Here is an 18,237-nt window from a genome sequence, read left to right as displayed (position 1 = left end):
ATTTAGACCTTTTTTATGTGACGCAACCTCAAATATTAGGGTTGTCTGGTTTCAGAAATTGTTGTGGATGTATAGGCTATATACAGGAAATAAGGGGCCAAAATTGCACCTTTTGGGGTACAACAGCTTGTCACTGGAGCAGGACCCTTAAAAGGACATATTTGTTCATTTTTTTTACCCCGAATAGGTAGGCCTACAAATTAGTACCTTACGGGTACGAATTACTACTCTTAAGGTACTAATATGTATGGTGTACTGCTAGGTGTCAAGCTGTTGTACCCCTATACAATTTTGGCCCTTGTCTTTCTGTGTGGCCTGGATGAGTGTGAGATTTCCCGGCCTGAAATTGCATCCCAGTCCGGCCCTGATTCCTGCTACTGGACACACATCAGTATGACACAAGTCTCCACTCTCTCTCTCTCTCATACAACCTTTCTTGCTCTTTTTTTCCAGAAGGTGCTTCAGAACAGTCGGCATGTTGGCATGAGGTTGTCTTGTCAAGCATTGTTCTCAGTCAAAATACGGCCACAGAGCCACAGAGTGGACTGTCACTGAGAGATCCTGTCCACTTGTGTCAGTCCTACAGAAAGATAACTGATCAAAAAAGAAAGACACAGTTTAAAGTCAACATCAAATCATATACTTCCATAATGTGGCGTAGTTATGACTGAGACATGGTATTCAATGAGATAAAACCAAAGAGAGGTTGGTCATGTCTGGCAAAAAAACAAAAAAAAACGGCTAATTTCAACATCAAATCAAATCTGACCACATTTAGTTTCTTAATGCCCAGTTCTGCTCATGGTATGAATGATTCACCATTTAAAAGTTTTATTTTTTTTAATTGATACTTTTATTCAGCAAGGTGCAAGCTTTTGAACTTTATGATCATCAAAGAATCCTGAGAAAGAAAATTATGGTTGATATTAATAAGAAATGTGTCTTGAGCAGTAAATTTGCATATTAGAATGAATTCTGAAGAATCATGTGACACTGACGACTGGAGTAATGATGCTGAAAATTCAGCTTTGCCATCACAGAAAAAAAAACAAATGAGGAAATAAATTTTTTTTTTAATATATATATATATTCAAATAGAAATTAGTTATTTTAAAATGCAATAATATCTCACAATATTGCTGTTTTACTGTATTTCTGATCAAATAAATGTTGCTTTTGTGAGCATAAGAGATTTCAAAAACATTTTAAAAAATCTTACCGACCATTTTTTAAATTTTATAAAAAAATCATTTTTCATTTTATTTTCAGTCGTGTCATTTGATAGAAATGTTCTGTTTAATCATAATCGTCTCATGATCACGCAACAAGAAATATATAATGCCACCAGTGTAGTCTGATATACCCATATGTGCTGGTTCTTAATAGTGAATTAAAAACATACAGCCTGACCAATGCAGCCCAATTCTTGAATGAGTCTTTTATCTGTTTTAATGTCTAGTTTAAAAAAAAGATCAGTTTGAATCTGTCTGGAACACTGCTCTGTCCATTTTATTAGCAGAGAATTTCTTTCATACTGCAAAAAGTAAGCAAATTGGACTACAACAAAAATATACCATAATGAATCAGAACTTAATCAAATTAAAACAAAACCAAAAGTGATACTCAAATGCCCTCTACCACAACCCACTCTTCCTCTGAAATGACTTTTGTCATTTTCGTTGACATCACTTTGGCTTCACGTGCTGTTGGATATAATATTATAAACCATAGGCAACAGATATTAGATATTTAGCGACGTTCTCATTTGGAACACTCACTTTTCACAATCCAGTCAATAACCAAAGTACAAAATCAAAGCCAGGTAAACAGGGCTATTTGATACAGACTTTAAGTGAACAGTGCTGTATTGTGCTGTGTCTATAGAAAATCCAGTCAGAATTTTTTAAGCTCTTCGAATTGTTTTTACCCCTCTGACCCACTTCTAGATGCTGTTTTTGTGAAATTAAGATTTCTGTTCAATACAGAGAAAGAAGCAGCAGAAAAACATTGTGTTCTGTCCTGGATTTTAACATTAATACGATGGACCTCAGGGGACCCCGACTGGGATAAAGCTGAGTGCAGGGGATGGACATTAGTAATCAATAAAAATCCTTGAGGCTTATACGGCCTGGTTTCATGAAGTGTGCTTTCTCCCCCTCCCCTGCCTGCACCGCTGGAGTCTTTCATGTGGTGGTGTTGTTGATGGGAATAGGTCAGTCAACACGGTGAATCTGATGCTTATTTTGTCTTGTGTTGTCAGGACCATAGCTGTTTGGTGGAGTGTATGGTCAGCATGGATCAATAGCCTTTCCTCTTACTTGCTGCACCCTTGCTGACAACAAACACGCACAGCATTTACCTCACACACAAATCAGGTGGACAAAGGCAGACAGATGAAGAGGGTGAGGTGGGTCAGAGGTGCAGGTAATTGGGGAGAACTAGGGAGCGGCTACATATAGAAATACACATTAACAATGAGAAAGACAGATTGAGGTGACTCCTGTTGAAAGATGTGATGTGTACCCTGTACACAAACAACTCAATGTAAGATTTTTTTTAATGATAGGCAGCATTGGAGAGTAATTAACTAAAAATAGTAGATCAACGCTACTAACTTAACTACAGTTTTCAGTAGCTTTCAAAAAGAGCAAAAATATATATTTAAATATATATTATAATATAGTATAAGTGAGCAAAAAAAAAAAGCTACATTGTTGTTTCTGATGTTGCAAAGCATTTATACATGCACCAAATGAATCGACAGTAAATTAATTAAGAGTCACTGATTCAAATACATGATATTTTTATTACTACATACAGCTATTTTTTTTATAGCGAATGGCTATAACTATATTTTTGATTATAAAAAATTATGAGTAGCAGGGTGTATTCTAATTTTTATTGTTGAATTTATTCTATTTAATCCTGTCACCCTAATTGAGATCCATTCATTCATTTGTTCGTTTGTTCATTCATTTCAGAATCCTCACTGTTTTGGTTTTAGAAAAAAATATATTGAGTATTATATAAGCTACAACTATATTTATAACACATTAATTATTATTATTATAAAAAGTATAAATTATGAATTCAATTAAGTTAAATCACTACACCTGAACAAACAGAAGTACACTAAATTAAATGGTTTATTAAAAAGATTTGATAAAGAACCTGCAATATCTTTTTTAATATACAATCCAAGGCCTAATTAATTTTATTTAAACAGATATTGCCCCATTAGTTAGCTACTTTTTAGTAGAAGTTTGAAGTGTACTACACCTACACTCTAAAAAATGCTGGGTTAAATACAACCCAGTGCTGGGTAAAATAGCGACAAACCCAGCAGTTGGGTTGTTTTGACCCAGCGGTTGGGTTACTACCCAGAAGGTTGGGTTAAACATTTAACCCAACCGCTGGGTCAAAACAACCCAATTGCTGGGTTTGTCCCTATTTTACCCAGCACTGGGTTGTATTTAACCCAGCATTTTTTAGAGTGTAATACATACTGAAACCACATTTTTAAAAGAGCCTGACTGTAGTTACTTTAAATTAAAAGTAGCAAGTGCTAACAGGTTACACCAGTTTAGTATAGTACTTCTTTTCTGGGATTCCCATCATGCAAAGCAGCAAAGCGCAAAGGGAACACTTAACTCTAATCCATCCTGCAGCAGAAGGCCTATGTCATGACGTATGCGGTGGCACGCTGACCCATCTCACCCACCCCTCTGAAGAGGTCACAGTCATTTATTCAGGTGATTAAAGCAGTAATCCATATGGGAAATATGTGATGTTTTTATATGCAGGAGGATAAAAGGGAATAGAGGGGTTCAAATTAATTGACCTATCTCTTCCACGCAAAAGCTCACGCACACACATAAAAGCACAGCCTGCATATATTAAAATGTATGGCAGTGGCATATGTGAGTGCACATGCTGTTTATTTGGGCACACAGAGAGCAGACAGCTTGAAATAATCCCCAGGGACAGCAGAGAGAGCTCACACACCTGACAACACCCAGACAAATGAGCTCAGCGCTCAGCTCCGCTCCTGCTCATTACATTTGGATGCACAAAAATGCACACACAAGCCTAAAAGAACACAATAATATTCACATGAAAAGCTGTGAATGTGCATGAACGTTTGGAACGCATACAGGGATAGACAGTGAAATATCAATACGATTGGTACACTTTTTTTGGTCAAATATCATTAAACTGGATTGAAAAAGTGTATTTTTATGTACAAACAGGAGCCAGAGGATGGCAACAAACACAAACTCTTCATTTTATACTGACACATTAATTTCACATTTAATTTTTTTCACATTTTCTGCACTATTTTGGGCAATAATCTGCATTTAAAATGGATTTAAACATTTAAACGTGTTAAATGTTACTCTTAAGCTCATTTGACACCTAAAAGCAACTTGCAGCATCAAAGTGGCCAGACATCCTTCCTTTTCAATGACAGCTTATGATTACCAGCAACATGAGCGACAGTGGCCGTCAGTGGCAAGATATGAGTGTGTCCAGCATCTTGGCAAGTTGAGAAAAGTTTATGCCAACTTTATGCAAATTAACTGCAACGATGCACTGAAAATGCGCTTCAGTTCTTACATTGATCATTGTTTATCGTGTTCATGATATGATGTATTATGTACAGCCACAAGTTTTATGAAGACATTTTCAGAAATAAAAAATACTTGCAGCAACACATACATCTAATTTGTGATCAGATTTTCAAAAGCTATGGACAGTCATGCAGCCCACCAATAATAGTTATGTAATCAAGCAGAAGCGTCCTTGTTGAAAAATGGTATATTAGTTTCTAAATAAATATTTTTTGAACATTAATTATAAGTAATGCAGCTTTGTTAACATTTAGCTTTTTCAATTCAAGTCAATTATGAGATAAAAAGTCAAGATTATGAGATACTAAGTCATAAGTCTGAGATAAGAAGTCATAATTCACCAAATTATGACTGTTGAAATAAAAAAAGTCAATTATTGGATAAAAAGTCAAATTTATGACATTATGAAATTTATGACACTAAGTCATAATTAATTATAAGTCCGGGATAAAAAGTCGTGACTATGAGATAAAATTATGATAGTCGAAGTTATCAAAAACTACATTTTGAGATAAAAAGTCAAAATTATGACAAAACGTTCAACTTTTTTTATAACATAATCTCATATAGTATATTGTGTAATAATTTCGACTTTTTAGCCCATAATAATGACTTTATACTGTATGTCATAATTATAAGTTTGGTTTTCTCTTATAGTGAACAACAGTGCAGCAACCCGGTGACTTATAGTCATAAAAACACCTTCTGCGAGTGTGAACAGGGCTACATTGATAACTGAAAGTATAATCAAATTAGCCGAAATATTTTAGAAAATGAACACAGGATATTTACAATACTGAACAGCAGAATTGTAATTTTTCTTTTAGTCTGCTTTCTGTGGAATTGTGTGCCAATCGGCTATAGGACCATTCTCCTCAATTAACCTCTCAAATGAAAGAAATAAACATTCAGTATTTAAAATGAACTCCTGAAAGCATTCACAGTGCTCTGTAGCAGCTCGTCATTGCTTGTACATGTACAGTGCCTTCTCTCAGTCAGCACATGCTGCAGTTCAGAGTAGCTCCAGTTAATGACTTGTCACATTACAATCCTCTTAAGGAAGCTGAGCCGAATCCGGCTCGTTTCCAACTGATTTCCTGACCCTGTTGTCTAGCGTTACCCCCCCCCCCCCACACACACACACAAACAGCGACCTCAGCAGCACAAAGACCATTCAACCTCACCAAGCTCATTACCAAATCAGCAGCTGAACCAACTTACTCAACACATACTCCATGCCCGCAGCCCAACATGTGTAAATCTCTCTCTGCTAGAGCAACAAAATGGCACAGCACTGCTGCTGGTAGAGATGCTCCTCCACAGAAGCTGATCTAATAGAGCCTTTCACACCTGAGGACTTCCTATGAGGGATTTATAAGAAGCTTATATATTAATATAGATATACCATTCAAAAGTTTGGGGGTGGTAAGATTTTTTATTTTTGTTTTATTTTTTTTAATAGTCTCTAGTGCTCACCAAGGTTACATCTATTAAAAAAAAAAAAAAAAAGTAATTTATTCCTGTTAAAGGCCAAACCATTCCGAATACATTTCAGCAGCCATTACCCCAGTCTTCAGTGTTAAATGATCAGAAATTATTCTAATATGCTAATTTGGTGGTCAAGAAACATTTCTCATTAGTATCAATATTAAAAACGGTTGTGCTTCTTGATATTTCTTGCAAAAACCACGACATTTAATGAATCCTTAAAGGGTAATGTATTTTAATTTCTCTAAAAAAAGAGAAGAAAACTAAAAAGAAAAAATTAAGAAAAATTCTTACTAATCACATTTTATATGGCATTTTAAAACCTTGCCTTGTCAAATTATCTTGATTTCCTGTTTATGTTTTCTGCATATTGATCAGATGGCATGACTTTGAATATTAAATAGAAATGAAGCAGCTTTGTTAATGTTTTTTTTTCTGAATTCATTGAAGCTTTTTGCTTCATTATAATATTTTTATTATAATACTCATTATAATACTCATACCATAATACAAAATACATAATTTTTTTTTACATTATGGCCCTAAAAACAAAATGCATTTAAATTAATGAATTAAAAACACTTATCATAAAAGACTTTTATTCATGCCACTGCAAACATCATAACATATGGGGGGGGGGAAGAAAAAAACGCATCAATAACCCTAATAGCATCCTTGAGCGAGCACCCTATGCAAGGATTTATTAAAAGAAAATTTTATAAATGATAAATCCAGCCGCTTCCAGTGACTTCACTAACAGTCTGTGAGCTTGTGCTGTTCTGAAAACTATAATAGCTGCACTTTTCCAGAGTACCTTTTGTTTCTCTGTAACCCGGCGACAGCTATATTTTGATGTTTGCGTGGTGGCTGGTGCTTTAATCTTCATTTTCAAAGGGAATCAACTGATGTAGGCCTGTGGATAGACTTGCTGGTGACTTTGAGCTGAGACAAGAGCAGTTCAGTCATTCTCTCGTGGCTAAAACCAAGCCTAAATCGTGACAAAGAGTGTGTTAGTGTAAGTGTGTGTGTGTGTGTGTGTGTGTGAGGGGGCTGAGCTGTACTCTGGCTGCAGGCTGTACATCACTGTGGAAGAGATGCTGTCTTTGTGCAATTTTCTGTTACGCGTGGCGTTACATGCCAAGTATCAGCAGTCATCAGAATCACTTATCTTTCCTAGAATGTTCCAACGCTGTTCTGTGCCTCAGGAGCCATGAATTATTTATCTCTAAAAGAGGGGGGGGAGTGAAAAATTGGTTGAAAGGATAATCAGAATGGAAGGATGGGATAAAAAAAAATCCCACTAAAATCCCACTGCCTATACAAATTGTTCAATCCCTCTCTACGTTTCAATCTGTCTTATTCTCTCCCGTGCTTTAACCCCACCCCCCTCTGTGAAGCTCTGATGATGTGCGTCCAAGAGCGTGACTCGAGATGACTCCAATCAACAAATGCCTCACACGCAAATCACAAACCTGCAAAATGAGGGCAGACCGCCTAGAATCGAAAGCACATTTCTGTCCTCAATATTCAATATCACTCTAGTCATGCTCAGTCTAACTCGCATTTGTTAGGTGTCTCATTCATGAAATGTGCAATTAAGGCATTGTGACAGTCAATATTTAGACAGGCTTCAGTTAACACAATCCATTTATGGAGCTCCCACAGGAGCGATTTATGAGATGTTGCTCCGCCATATATCGGAAGACATACAGTAATAAGAGATCTCAGTCTACTTATCAACACTGTCAAAATAATATGATCCTTAAATCACGGCAACATGTTTTTTTCATTACTTGAACTTATCAAAATATTTTAACCAATTTCAACTTCATTTTTTAAAGTTATACAAGATTTAGCTAGATTCAGTTGAACATAATTGAAGTGAACTTTTAAAAATCTGCAATGACTTGTGAAGTTTGAATATACTTAAAAATATATACTTAAAAATTAAAGCAACTGAACTGAACTATTTATTTATTTATAGTTTTCATTTTAGTGTAAGTTTTAGCAATTTTATTTCATTTTTTAAAAATCTAATATTTATATTTTATTTTATTTCAGGTTTATTTGTATTTATTTGTATTTTATTTTATTATTTTGCTGTTGTTTTTTTTGTGATTTTTCTTTCCTCCTTCCCCTTTTTCTTTCCGTGACTTTGGTCTGTAAATATTTTTATTTAGGATTTAAGGGCAATGTACCAATTCTTGGAGAAAACGTAACTGGTGTATGATGATGCAAAAGTTACTACCGCAATGCTAAGGCATTGTGGGGGGTTGTCAGGGTGTTGATATGGTGTTTGCTGATGAATTTGTATTTATTTATTTGTTCCTTTGTATATTATAATGGGGTTTCCCATGATATTCTGCTGTTACAAGTAAAAACTGATAACATTCGTTACCCTTACAATCAATTTTTACTTAATCTAAACTAACCTTAAATACTTTCATTGCTTCATCATAATTTATTCAGGTTAATTTAGTCATATTAAATACTGTTTCTGCATTAAGTAAAACCTCTCTGTATTCTCTCTATATTCACTTGCATTATCGCCCTGCAAAAAAACATAAATCTGGTCGCTTAGAAACATAACAGCATCTCTCCTGTGAGCTATAATTCATTCATAAAGCTGAAGTGTATAATTTTTGCTCCATTGGCATCAAACAGAATTGCAAAAAATGATTGTTTTGAAACACTCCCACCCTTTCTCATTCGCAAGAATGTGGAATAAGACAGAGAAAGATAGCCTAAAACTGAAGGGGTTGAAGCATTAGAGAGACAAAATGTCAATCTATGTGTTTACTTTGAACCTAAATGAGTAAAAAAAAGGGCAGATGAGAATGAATGACACTAATAAACAAAGGGTCAAATGGTGGGAGAAAAAGCAGTGTAGTCAGGAGAGCCAGTGAAAAGAGAAAAGGTTTAAGTGAAATAGAGAGTGCAGCCTGTGGGGGCTGAGTCATGAGTGCTTTTAGCCATCTCAAGAGCTATAACCCAAATTAAAGTGAGGCTGCTAATGATTATTTATTTAGATTCACTCTCTCTCGGTCTGCAGTTTATCCCACACAGACAAAACTAACGTCGCCACAAAGCTTTGGACACATCTCCTCGTTCTTATACTGTTTTCTGCTATTTAGAATAACAGTAACTATGAAATAACACAAATTTCACAAATGTAGTAAGGGAAAATGCATTAAATGATTTTCAACTGGAGTGTGTATAGACACTCTAAGATCATCAGTTACTTCATTTTGTTCAGAGAATTCAATGAGTGTCTCTCACACAAACACAAACACAGATTTGGAGACAGTGAGTTTCTCACGCTGACATAATTGCATTACAACAGATGAGACGGAATGAAGCATAGCTGAGAACTGCTGGTGAGCTGACATGCTTTAGGAGACAATACCGCTATTAGTGTGGGTCAGCACTGCCAATGATGATATAACTCTCTGCTGCGCTCTCCTCCTCTGTTCTCTCCAAGAGCGACCATTTTCACTTAGCACAGCAGTTTGTCTACTTTCCATTTTTTTATTATCCTTAGTGAGACACCTCATTAAGAACAAGGAGAGAATGACAGCTTAATGGATTAATTCACCCCAATATAATAATAATAATAATGTCATCCTTTATTCACCCTCATGTTGTTCCAAATCCGTATGACTTTCTTTACTCAGTGGAACACAAAAGGACACATTTTGAAAACGAGACCGGTCGTTGTTTTCCATGCATTTACAATAAATGGGAACAAAGCTTTTAAGCTGGAAAAAAGACAACAACAACAAAAAAAAGCACCATAATAGTATCATAAATATGATCCATATGACTTTAACCACTGCAACCAGATCCCTGAGTCAGTGTGTTTAAGAACCATTTTAGTCACATTATTGAATCAAGCATTCAGACTAATTTTGTTAACTACTGGAGACCAATTTACTCAATGGAAAGATCAGAGTTTGTTCATGAATCAAACTTGCCATTTTGGGCATCATTTATTTTCATTACATTGATTACTAAGAGTAGCCAAAATATTTGTCATAAATCTCTTTTTGTGTCCTGCGGAAGAAAATAAGTCAAACAAATCTCAAACAACATGAGGGTGCTCACCGTAGTTCACTTTAGTATATTTTTAAAAAGTAGTGTTTTCGGCCACTTTGCATGTTAATTGCAATTAAATGAAAATGCATATAGTTTACATTTATATTAAATGCAGTTAGAGTGCTTTTTTGACGCACTCTTTTTATGTGATTGTATAGTATACGTAATGACAAATGTACTGACAAGGAATTATGGAAAACTAAAATATACTTTAATGTCACTTGTAATAAGGGCCCGAGCACCGATGGTGTAAGGACCCTTTTGGAATTGCTACGTTTATTATTATTATTATTATCATTAGGGCCCAAGCACCCTTGGAATTGCTCTGTTTATATCTATGGATATTTTTCTTACAAAAATGCATTGATTTGCTTCAGGGGGCCTTTATTAACCCCCTGGAGCCATGTGGAACATTTATTTTTATGATGGATAGACACAGTTTATTGGACTTCTATTGGACTATTGAATCTCAACAGCCATTACCCTCCATTATAAAGCTGGGAAGAGCCAGGACATTTTATAATATAACTCAGATTGTATTCGTCTGAAAGAAGAAAGTCATATACACCTAGGATGGCTTGAGGGTGAGTAAATAATGGGGCAATTTTCATTTTTGTGTGAACTAACCCTTTAAGTTGACTTTATGTCATTAATATTATATTATCTTCAAAATATACTTTTAAGATTTTAAGTACACTACAAGTACACAATACAGTTAAGCACACTTCTTTTTCACAAAGGTGAGTAAAAGGGGGTAAATTATCCCTTTAATAATGACAAACCACATCAGACAAAAACATAAATGACACAAGGTGAGACTGCAGCTATAAACAATATGCGCTTGAGACTCACTCATGAGGCTTTTTTATCCTCTCCTCCCAAACACACACCCACACAGAGTACAATGTGTGTCTTTATTACTGTCTACCACGCATACACACACTCAAACACAGAGTTCTCAGTATGTGCTATTATTCACACACACACACACACACACACACAGTCACACATTCAAGGGATTTTGTGAGGTTTAGTGGGATTCTGGTGACGGCGAGGAAGATGAGAAATAATGAAATAAATGCCGAAGTGGCCATTTAAGGGGATTAGACTCACAATGGGAGCACCTTTCAGAAGAGGGTGAAAGCGGTGTGTGTCTCAGACTCTGTGGCAATTACAGTGATTAATAATGTGAACCAAGGAATGGAAGGAAGATTTGGTAATGGAGGCAGATTAAAAGTAATTGTCACAGAACCTGACCCTGGAGAGGAGAAGAGAGACAGGCAGACAGACGGAGTGAGATAATAAAGAAAGGGGGACATAAAGAAAGACAGAAAAAGGACGAATGATGGCATAAATCAAGGCACTATATAGATGGAGGGAATCAGAGAGAGACTTAATGACCAGCAGAGTGAATAAAGGGTGAATGAGAAAAGTTCAAACAGAATGATGTTTCTCTCTTTTAGAAGAATCTCTTTCCTGACTTGCGCTCTCCCTGAGGTGAAGTCTGATTTTTGCCATTCATTTTGGATCAGAAAGAATAAGTCTGTTTTCTTACCACTACATATAGTCTCCGAAGGCGTCTTTACACAGCTGAGGAGGCTCTGTGTCTGCTACAAATTTTGTGGGAGGATGCAATGACACTTAAAAGCAGAACCAAATGATGGCATATTTAAAATATTATATTTTATATTTATATTATTACTGTTTATATTGCTCAATTTCGAAAAATTGACCCTTATGACTGGTTTTTTGGTCCAGGGTCACATATATTCTTTGCATTTAGTTTGTCCACAAGGTGGCAACACTACCTCAAACGATGTTTCACAGTCAAAAAAGAAACAGATGAGATAGAATGACAATAAACTACTAGAGAAACAGCTAGCCACTCGTGTTGACAAGGGGTTAAGGGATCGCCGCAACTCTAGTTTAAATGAATACAAAGACATTGTATTGGTCATAAATAGTAGCCTAAATAGTATAGACATTGGACAAGGATTAAATTTTCCAGTGCACAAGTTGAGCACCTGCGTTTGTGCATGCTATAAAATGGAGTATACTTGTAAAGAGTACATGTTTGGCTGCATGCAAACGCTAAGCATTCGCATCAAAACTGGAGTATACTTTGGGCTTTAGAGAGACAGTCACTTGTTTTGTTCCTGAATGAATCAGTGTTTAGAACGAAATGGTTAAATCAATCATTCAGTGTCTCACTCATTAAGTCAGCACTCATCGCCACCTACTGCCATAACTATGTAACATGCAGAAATGTGCAAACAGACAAGCAGAACAATGAAAACAGTGAAAAGACTGGAGCTATCATTTCATGTTTCTATATTCAAAAATTCATTTAAAACATTCTTTTCATAACATTGGGTATCATTCACAAACAATTGTGTGGATTATTTAGTATGAACAGGAGAACTTCTAACAACAACAACAAAAAAATTCTGCATAACTATTTCTGCAAAATTTCTTTGTAAATCAATAACATCCGTGTGCAATATCTCATTTCCTGTATAAATGCACCTGGAAGTATGTGTTTTGGGCTGGCTCTATAACTGCAGTGCTACATGTGAGCACAACAGGATGGACTGTAATGTTAGTCAGGGAGAGAGAAAGAAAGATACTGCTATAAAAAAGGGAAGCATGTTTAGCGTAGGAGCAGGTGAGTGAGAGTAATAGATGGAAATGTGTCTCATGAGAGACATAGAAGAAAATGGAGACACAGGAAGAGGATATTTGTGGATGTGGAGGTCTTTAGTGGTGTTCTCCTCCACTTGCGGCTGCTGTCGTCCTGAAACTCTGAATGATTTATTAAAGAACGGTTGTGAGAGAGGAAAGGAGGGACGGAGAGGGCAGCCAGGCGAGGCCTGATTAACCGGAGGAGGGAGAGAAGACAAGCATCCCTCTATTATGCATTACTCCAGGGGAACAGAGAGGGGGACAGGAGGGTATGAAGAGCAGAGCTGGAGATAAAGGCAAAAAAACAGGAGGTGTGGAGAAACGAAGAAGAGGGAAAAAGATGGGAAGAAATTTTCAATGGCACTCACTGTCTCTTTTGCCCTATTTCTTATTTTTGCCCTAGACTCATGCATGCTGAGAGTGTATGTGTGTCATACGGGATGAGATGTTTAATATCTATCCATACAGTGTTAATTATAGGGCGCTTATTGGGAGAGTGAAAAAAACGTGGCAGGGTTCATATGTCTACAGTTATCATAGTGATGTGCCTACAGTGACGTGTAATTAGCTGCCTACAAAAGACTAATGCTACACGCAAAAAATTATATAAATAATCGATTTCATCAACAATAAGGTGCGATGTGAGAATAGTAAATATAGAGAGGCAATGTTTCCTAGAAATTTGAGTCTCATAATCTAAATGTAATTGTATCGTGCCAAACAAACGGATAGTAAAGTGTTCAATTAAACATGAAAATATCTGTTCAAAATGACTGTTTCTTGAAACATTATATTTTTCTTGAAATTAATAACATAGAAAATGAATAACAACAATTAAGTAACTAACCATTAGACTATAAGTCAGTCACCCAGAATATATATTTTACTCAACACTCGTGTTTTTTTATTAAATAAAATTGCCAAAATATAAATATTGCCATTATTTATCATTTTATTAGATTTAATAAAAAAGATTTAAAAAATGAGTTTTATGTCAAAAATATTTTTGGTATTATTTAGACCCACACACACACACACGCACGGACACACACACACTCACACTCACACAATGTCTTTCATCTGCAATGTTACTGTGCTGTGCACTTTGGTTTACCATAATTTTATCATAGGGTTTGTGTTGCCACAATTACTGACTGCAGTCATTTCATGTAAATCATGTTAAACAAACAAGATCTAATTTAATTTTTTAATTAGATTCACTGAATTTGTTCACATTGAAGCACAAGCATTGATTAAACACTCTTAGAGGAAACAGAAACATTATAAAATAATGGCATAATTTGCAGTCAATCAGCATGTGTTTGTGTGACTCATGCCATCCTCTATCCACACTGTGTATGTGCGTCACTCGCTGCATTGTCTGTCCTGTGCATAATGCATTGAGAAATGTGCTTGTTTACAGAAAGATCTCCCAAGTGTCCATCTTATAAAGCCAATATCTTCTGTGGTCATTACTCAGCACATGGCCTTTAATACTTTAAAGATGAACATTCAACATTTATAACTCCAGGGATCTGAGGCAAGGATCTGAGGCAAGGAGGGGCCATCCGGGTGATGTGTGTATTATAGATTGCGTGAGGGCCAGTGTTGTTATCGTTAAAGCTAAAACGATTAAAAATCAGTATCTGTGTTTAAAATAAAGCTGACATAGAAAATAAAATAATAAAATAAAATAAAAATGTAGCTAGCAACAAACTGAAATAATTAATGTTTAAGAACTAAAATGACTAAAACTGAAATAAAAATAAAGTTAAATAGAAAATAGGATATTAAAATAGGATGTGCCTATGTGTATACAAGTGATTGTAATGCCCTGCCAGTGTTTTATACATGTTCAGATTTTTATTTTATTTTATTTTTTCCATTTGAATGGACATGACACCTCTGAAATCAGTCATCAGGACGTTGTTAATCAATATTTTGAGTTTTATCTGTGGTTATGTCATGTGCGCATGTGAGATAATTAGACTTTATGATCCATTTGGACATGTATACCAATGATTTATCCCTCTACTATTCATTTTAAACACCAAATTATGGATTATCTTCATATTCAGCTGACAGGTTTCCCTTTTTCCATTTACACATGAAGAGAGAAGAGGAGATAAAGCCTTTCATTTCTACCGCACCATTTTTCCACTCTAATCGTTTTTCTTTTTTCTCTCTCTTTTTTCTTTAGAGACATCGGAAAAGCCCATCTGTTGGAGGCTGATTACACATTTATTTGTTTTGAGGTGCACGTACACCATCTTGTCACGTCAAGTGGGCCTGTCAGGAGCTGATGGGCCAAAATGCCATCTCTAATAATGGCCAACTCATCTCTAGACTAACAGTGTGTGTCTGAGAAAGAGGAGGGGGAAATGGGGGGAGAGACAGAGAAGAAGAAAAAAAACAGAAGGAACAAGACAGTGTGAGAGATTCAAGAAAGAATGAAGCAGATGATGGCTAGCACTGGAGTGGAACTCAACAAGGCAAAAAACGAGGTTTGGGAAATAAAGGGATGAGGTCAGAAAAGTGGGAGAGACTAAAAAAAGCTGCAAAGCATTGAGGTGTGCCGGCTGTGGATATGAGGTTTGTTTCTAAAGGGGGCACGCTTTCTCTGTTCGAGATTTCCAAAGCACTCTATTCTCTCTACCCTCCATCATAATGGGGTTCCAATGAGGCATCAAATGAGTTCTACCTTCACACAATCACCATTCAATACAACGGCCTTCACAACAGCACCAGTCCTACATCAAACACACCTCTCACAGAGAGGAATAAACACTGGTTTGCTCTGTGCATGTATGTTACAGTATCTATACAACTGTAGTGTTACAAGAAGAATGTGTTTAAAATTTGTATTTGAATACTTTTGAGTACTTTTAGTACTCAGATATAAAAATTTGATGTAATTTGTAACAGATTGCTTTGAGAGATTGTGTTTTGTTTAAAATTCATAAATAATGTGTGTTTTTTTTTTTTATAAGATAGGAACTTTCATCAGGAAACTTATATGGATGACTAAATATATCCTATCACAGTTTTTGGCAAGATGCAAAGAATTCGCATGACACATCCTGCTGGGTTCAGCGAGCTTATTGTGAACAACGTTTTCCTTGACCAGTATATAACACATAGACAAAAAAAAATAAAAATAATAATAATAATTTTGTGTATGGTGCAAATTGCCTTAAAGGGATAGTTCACCAAAAAAAGAATGTGAATTTGCTGAAAGGGCATCTTACACACTATGCTCAATTAATATTGAGAACAAAATAAGGCAGCAACAGAACATAAAAGTAATTGCTGTTTTAGATCATGCGTATTCAGTGAAGGACCTAATTACAAATGACTTATATTTACTTATTATTATTATTTTAATTAAATACATTACTGTACTTCATCCCGTCTATTACACAGCTGCTAAATACATAATTATGTGGTCATGAAATGTTGATTTGAGTTGAAATTACTGAGACACAAGGAAGATGCGCCAGTAGCCTTAGTAAGGAGCCCCTAAAGCAGGGGTGTCCAAACTCAGTCCTGGAGGGCCAGTCTTGCAGAGTTTAGATCCAACTTGCCTCAACACACCTGCTACAAGGTTTCTAGTATGTCTAGTAAGAGCTTGATTAGTTGGTTCAGGTGTGTCTGGTTGGGGTTGGAGCAAAACTCTGCAGGACACCGGCCCTCCAGGACCGAGTTTGGGCACCCCTGCCCTAAAGGAACATGATGAGATTGGAGGAAAATGTATATTTCAGAGTTTGAGTTCCACCAAGAAACTTTGCGAACACAAAACTGGTGATGGAAATAATGTGAGGTGGGAGGAAAAACTGCATTTCAGTGCTTTTGTGATATAATTTTTCTTCCCATCCCATATTTTTTGGGGTATTTTTACCATGTGCATTAAGAGTTCCATATGTTTTCATGAAACAGGAGCAAATTCGCCAGGTGAAAGTTAAGGCAAGTTCACACCAAGGACAATTGTCCAAGCATAAATATAATGATGAATATAAAGTTTAAAACATTATTTAAAATTGTTAAGAATAGGGATGTTCACACCACAACTATAACAATAACAAACAAACAAAAAAATCATTAGAGCCAATTTCAGAATGATTTTTCTTCCACCTCATGAATGATAAAAACATGTACAGATAACCTGAACTATAAGAGTAAATGGTCTGCAACATAAAATTTTTTATTAAGCCTAGTAGCAAGACTTGGCCTAGTAACAAGATGAATATGTAACAATATTGCAGCATTAGTTTACACGTTATTAATCTGCAATACAACTCAATTACTTTTCTATTTTGTTTTCTCTCATACATTTTCTGTGTGTGTGTGTTACCGGTTTGTTCACTTAAGTGCTATTGTTTTCAGGACACTCTTGAGCTTCCAGCCATCTCAAAGTTTTATGCTCACCATAAAATAAATAATACTAAAGTCCTCCGAGGCCATTTTAACAGAGCCAGTAACTGTCTGATACGGAAAAGGGCGGCAAAAAATCTTTAAACAATAATAATTTCTACTTAAATCGCTCTCGAAAACAGTAACAATAGTGGTTATTTCCCCATGCTCTGAGGACATCTGCCTGTGTTATACAAGTACAGATACTTTCGCTCCACACACGAGTACCCAGCTGTGACTATAATAGTGCATATATAATAAACAGTGATGTTTACTTAGTCCATGACTCTCAGAACACTGTATTCAGGAGAATAAAGCCCCTCGAGGCTTATGTAATCGTACCACAAGCATAAAGATATTACAAGCAAACAGAAAATGAAAAGCTTTGTTTGACGCTCCAGCTCTTCCAATGTAGGTGGTGGCTTTAATTATATTAAGGCTATGCCCAGAATTTTATTTGCATATGTGAAATTCTTTAACTAATTAATGTTAGCACACATCTTAGTGAGTGTGGTGGAATGAAAGAGCCTATCTGATAGCAGGCTGATCAAAAGAATCCTTCGGAACTTAATTAACAAGATTAATTACTAGCTTGTTTTGCCTTAATTAAACTAGAGTAAACATAATAATGCTAAATAATTGATTAATCAAATATGCTTCAAATCATCATAAATTCCCCGTCTCTATAGAATGTTTAAAACTCATTAATCAAAATACAGAAAACTTAATAATGGATTTATACCTGACCAAGAGGGTGAAGAAAATTAAGCTCATATATCATTTGCAGTCCTCGCTACCAAAGAATTATATGAACAAATAAAAATGCTGCTAGAGGGACCTCTAGGGGTCATGGGTAAAAATGTATTTACTGTATAGTGATATCAAGGCTCATTTAGCCCTCTGCTGGTGGCTTTGATGCACAAAAATCCTT

The sequence above is a fragment of the Sinocyclocheilus rhinocerous genome, unplaced genomic scaffold (genome assembly GCF_001515625.1).
Source record: "Sinocyclocheilus rhinocerous isolate Xijiao unplaced genomic scaffold, SAMN03320098_v1.1 scaffold23, whole genome shotgun sequence".
In the NCBI taxonomy this organism is placed as follows: Eukaryota; Metazoa; Chordata; class Actinopteri; order Cypriniformes; family Cyprinidae; genus Sinocyclocheilus; species Sinocyclocheilus rhinocerous.
This window is presented reverse-complemented; position numbering follows the sequence as displayed.